Below are 5,456 nucleotides of genomic sequence, written 5' to 3' on the forward strand. Positions count from 1 at the left end.
TTTTGCACTGCACTGTAGAATACTGCAAGAGAAATACATAAGTGGCTTGTATAGAAAAAGTGCGAGAGAGTGCTCAGATGTTGGCAGCAGAGTGGGAAAAAGGAAAAGGGAAAAAAACCCCGAAAATCATGCAAATTCAGTCGTGCACTTGCTCAGAAAACACAATTCAGTTGCTGCCTAAAAGTGCGTGTATACGGAAAGTTCAATTCATGGAAATCGAATCCGTTTGTTTTAACAGAATCACCGTAAATGGTAGAACCACCACATCAGCGGAGAAATGTGGGATCGAGGAGGGGAGATGATAGGCAATGTTTCATTGAAATCCATTCTTGAAACTTTCTCAGAAAAACAACTTCAATTTATGTCCTTTTAACACTGCACGTTAGACTACTGCAAGAGTAATACATAAGGTGCTGTTCAGATGTGGAGAGAGAATGCTCAGATATTGGGATCAGAGTGCAAAAGAGGAAAAGAGAAAGTTCCCCGAGTTTCAAGAAAATTCAGACTTGCATTTGCTCAGAAAACGCAATTCAGTTGCTGCCTAAAATTGGGTGCATACGGAAAGTTCATTTCATGGAAATCGAAATCGTTTGCTATAACAGAAGCACTGTACATGGTGGTACCACCATATCTGTGGAGCAAAGTGAGAATGAGGATGGGAGATGATAGGCAAAGTTTCATAGAAATCCATTCGTGAAACTTTCTCAGAAAAGTAACTTCAATTTCAGCTATTTTCGCACTGCACGTTAGAATACTGCAAGAAATATACATAAAATGCTTCTTTAGAAAAAGTGGAGAGAGAGTGCTCAGATTTTGGGAGCAGAGTGGGAACGAGGAAAAGAAAATACCCTGAGTTTCATGAAAATTCAGTCGTGCATTTGCTCAGAAAACGCAATTCAGTTGAAGACTAAAAGTGCGTGCATAGGGAAAGCTCAATTCATGGAAATCGAAAAGATTGTTATAACAGAATCACTTTGTATGGTGGAACCAACACATCTGTGGAGCAAAGTGGGAATGAGGAGGGGAGATGCTAGGCAAAGTTTCATTGAAATCCATTCGTGAAACTTTCTCAGAAAAGCACTTTCAATTTCAGCCCTTCTCAACCTGCACGTTAGGGTCCTACAACTTCAATACAAAAGGGGCTTGTTTAGAAAACCTGGAGAGAGTGGGCTCAGATATTGGGAGTAGAGTTCAAATGAGGAAAATAGAAAGTACCTCGAATTTCATGAAAATTCAGTCGTGCATTTGCTCAGAAAACATAATTCAATTTCTTCCTCAAAGTGCTTGCATACAGAAAGCTCAATTCATGGAAATCAAAAGAGTTTGTTATAACAGAAGCACCGTGCATGGTGGAAACACCACATCATCGGAGCAAAGTAGGAATGAGGAGGGGAGATGATAGGCAACATTTCATTGAAATCCATTTGTGAAACTATCTCAGAAAAGCAACTTCAATTTCAGCCCTTTTCACACTCCTCATTAAACTACTGCAAAAGGAATACATAAGGAGCTTGTTTAGAAAACGTGGAGAGAGAGTGTTCAGGTGTTGGAAGCGAAGTGGTAACGCGGAAAAGAGAAAGTACCCAAAGTTTCATGAAAATTCAGTCGTGCATTTGCTCGAAAACCCAATTCAGTTGCTGTCTAAAAGTGCTTTCATACAGAAAGCTCAATTCATGGAAATCGAAGCAGTTGTTTTAACAGAAGCACTGTGCATGGTGGAACCACCAATGTGTGGAGAAAAGTGGGATTGAGGAGAGGAGATGATAGGCAAAGTTTCATTGAAATCCATTCGTGAAATTCTCTCAGAAAAGCAACTTCAATTTCAGTCATTTCCACACTGCACGTTAGACTACTGCAAGAGAAATACATAAAAGGCTTGTTTAGAAAAAGTGGAGAGAGAGTGCTCAGATGGTGGGAGCACAGTGGGAATGAAGAAAAGAGAATGTTCCCCGAATTTCATGAAAATTCAGTTGTGCATTTTCTCAGAAAACACAATTCAGTTGAAGACTAAAAGTGCATGCATAAGGAAAGCTCAATACATGGAAATCAAAACAGTTTGATTTACCAGAAGCACCATGCATGGTGGAACCACCAAATCTGCGGAGCAATGTACGAATGAGGAGGGGAGATGATAGGCAAAGTTTCATTGAAAGTCATTCGTGGAACTTTCTCAGAAAAGCAACTTCAACTTCCGCCCTTTTCAATCTGCACAGTAGAGTACTGCAACAGAAATTTAAAAGGGTCTGGTGTAGAAAACCTGGAGGTAGAATGCTCAGATGTTGGAGCAGAGTGGGAATGAGGAAAAGAGAAAATAATCCGAGTTTCATGAAAACTCAGTCGTGCATTTCCTCAGAAAACGCAATTCCGTTGCTGCCTAAAATTGCATGCACACAGAATGCTCATTTTATGAAAATTGAATCTGTTTGTTATATCAGAAGCACCGTGCATGGTGGAACCACCATATTTGCGGAGCAAAGTGGGAATGAGGAAGGGAAATGATGGGCAAAATTTCATTGAAATCCATTCCTGAAACTTTCTCACAAAGGAACATTAATTTCAGCCCTTTTCACATTACACGTTAGACTACTGCAAGAGCAATACATAAGGGGCTTGTTTCGAAAAAGTGGCGAGAGAATGCTCCGATGTAGGGAGCACAGTGAGAACGAGAAAAAGAGAAAGTACCAGGAGTTACATGAAAATTCAGTTGTTCATTTGCTCAGTAAACGCAATGCAGTTGCTTTCTAAAGATGCGTGCAAAGGGAAAGCTCAATTCATGGAAATCCAAAAAGTTTGTTATAACATAAACACCGTGCATGGTGGAACCACCACATCTGCGGACCGAAGTAGGAATGAGGAAAGGAGATCATAGGCAACGTTTCATTGAAATCCATTCGTGAAACTTTCTCAAAAAAGCAACTTCAATTTCAGCCCTTTTCAACCTGCACGTTAGAGTCCTGCAAAAGCAATACAATAGAGGCTTGTCTAGAAAACCTGGAGGTAGAATGCTGAGATGTTGGGAACAGAGTGGGAATGAGGAAAAGAGAAAATACCCCGAGTTTCCTGAAAATTGTATCATGCATTTGCTCAGAAAACGCAATTCAGTTGCTGCCTTAAAGTGCGTGCATATGGAAAGCTCAATTCATGGAAATCGAAACAGATTGTTTTAACAGAAGCACCATGCATGGTGGAATCACCACATCTGCGGAGCGAAGTGGGAATGAGGAGGGGTGATGATAGGCAAAGTTTCATTGAAATCCATTCCTGAAACTTTCTCAGAAAAACAACTTCAAATTCAACCCTTTCCACAGTGCACGTTAGACTACTGCAAGTGCAATACATAAGGGGCTTGTTTAGAAAACTTAGAGAGAGTGTGCTCAGATGTTGGTAGCAGAGTTGGAATGAGGAAAAGATAAAGTACGCTGAGTTTCATAAAAATTCTGTCGTTCATTTGCTCAGAAAACGCAATTCAGTTGCTGTCTAATAGAGCATGCATAGGGAAAGCTCAATTCATGGAAATCGAAACCGTTTATTATAACAGAAGCACCGTGCATTATGGAACCATTACATCAGCGGAGCAAAATGGGAATGAGGAGTGGAGATGATACCAAAGGTTCATTGAAATCCATTCGTTTGATTTTCTCAGAAAAAGAACTGCAATTTCAGCCATTTTCAACGTGTACGTTAGAGTACTGTAAGAGCAATACACAAGGGGCTTGTTTAGAAAACGTGGAGAGGGAGTGCTCAGATGTTGGGAGCAGAGTGCGAATGAGGAAAAGAGAAAGTACCCCGATTTTCATGAAAATTCAGTCGTGCATTTGCTCAGAAAACACAATTCAGTTGCTTTCTAAACGTGCATGCATAGGGAAAGCTCAATTCATGGAAATCGAAACAGATTGTTTTAACAGAAGCATCCTGCATGGTGGAATCACCACATCTGCGGAGCGAAGTGGGAATGAGGAGGGGTGATGATAGGCAAAGTTTCATTGAAATCCATTCCTGAAACTTTCTCAGAAAAACAACTTCAAATTCAACCCTTTCCACACTGCACGTTACACTTCTGCAAGAGCAATACATAAGGGGCTTGTTTAGAAAACTTGGAGAGAGTGTGCTCAGATGTTGGTAGCAGAGTTGGAATGAGGAAAAGATAGAGTACGCCGAGTTACATGAAAATTCCGTCGTTCCTTTTTCTCAGAAAACGCAATTCAGTTGCTGTCTAATTATGCATACAGAAAGCTCAATTCATGGAAATCGAAACCGTTTGTTGTAACAAAAGCACCTTGCATGGTGGAACCACCACATCTGTGGAGAAAAGTGAGAATGAGGAGGTTCGATGATAGGGAAAGTTTCATTGGAATCCATTCGTGAAACTTTCTCAGGAAACAACTTCAATTTCAGCCCGTTTCACACTGCACGTTACAATAGTGCAAGAGCAATGCATTAGGGACTTGTTTTGAAAACTTGGACAGAGAGTGATCAGATGTTGGGAGCACAGTAGGAATGAAAAAGAGAATGTACGCCGAGTTTCATGAAAATTCAGTCGTGCATTTGCTCAGAAAACGCAATTCAGTTGCTTCCTAAAAGTGCGTGCATACGGAATGCTCAATTCATGGAAATCGAAACACTTTCTTATAACAGAAGCTCCGTGCATGGTGGAAGCACCACATCTGAGGAGCAAAGTGGGAATGAGGAGGGGAGATGGTAGGCAAAGTCTCATTGAAAGCCATTTGTTAAACTTTCTCAGAAAAGCTACTTCAATTTCAGCCCTTTTCACACTCCTCGTTAAACTACTACAAGAGCAATACATAAGGGGCTTGTTTAGAAAACGTGGAAAGAGTGTGCTCAGATGTTGGTAGCACAGTGGGAACTAGAGAAAGAGAAAGAATGCCTTGTTTGATGCAAATTCAATCGTGCATTTGCTCATAAAATACAATTCAGTTTCTCCCTAAAGTGCATGCACAGGGAAATCTCTATTCGTGGAAAGTGAAACAATTTGTTGTAACAGAAGCACCATGCATGTTGGAACCTCTACATCTGCGGAGCAAAGTGGGAAGGAGGAGGAAAGATGATAGGCAAAGTTTCACTGAAATCCATTCGTGAAACTTTCTCAGAAAAGCAATTTCAATTTCAGCCCTTTTCAACCTGCACATTAGTGTCCTGCAACTTCAACACAAAAGGGGCTTGTTTAGATAACCTGGAGAGAGAGTGCTCAGATGTTGGGAGCAGAGTGGGAAAGAGGAAGCACCATGCATGTTCGAACTACCACATCTCCCCAGTAAAGTGGGAATGAGGAGGGGACATGATAGGCAATGTTTCATTGAAATCCATTCATGAAACTTTCTGAAAAAAGCAACTTCAATTTCCGCCCTTTTCAACCTGCATGTTAGAGTCCTGCAAGAGCAATACAAAAGGGGATTTCCCAGAAAACCTGGAGGTACAATGCTCAGATGTTGTGATGA

This window comes from Sciurus carolinensis, chromosome 5 (genome assembly GCF_902686445.1).
Source record: "Sciurus carolinensis chromosome 5, mSciCar1.2, whole genome shotgun sequence".
In the NCBI taxonomy this organism is placed as follows: Eukaryota; Metazoa; Chordata; class Mammalia; order Rodentia; family Sciuridae; genus Sciurus; species Sciurus carolinensis.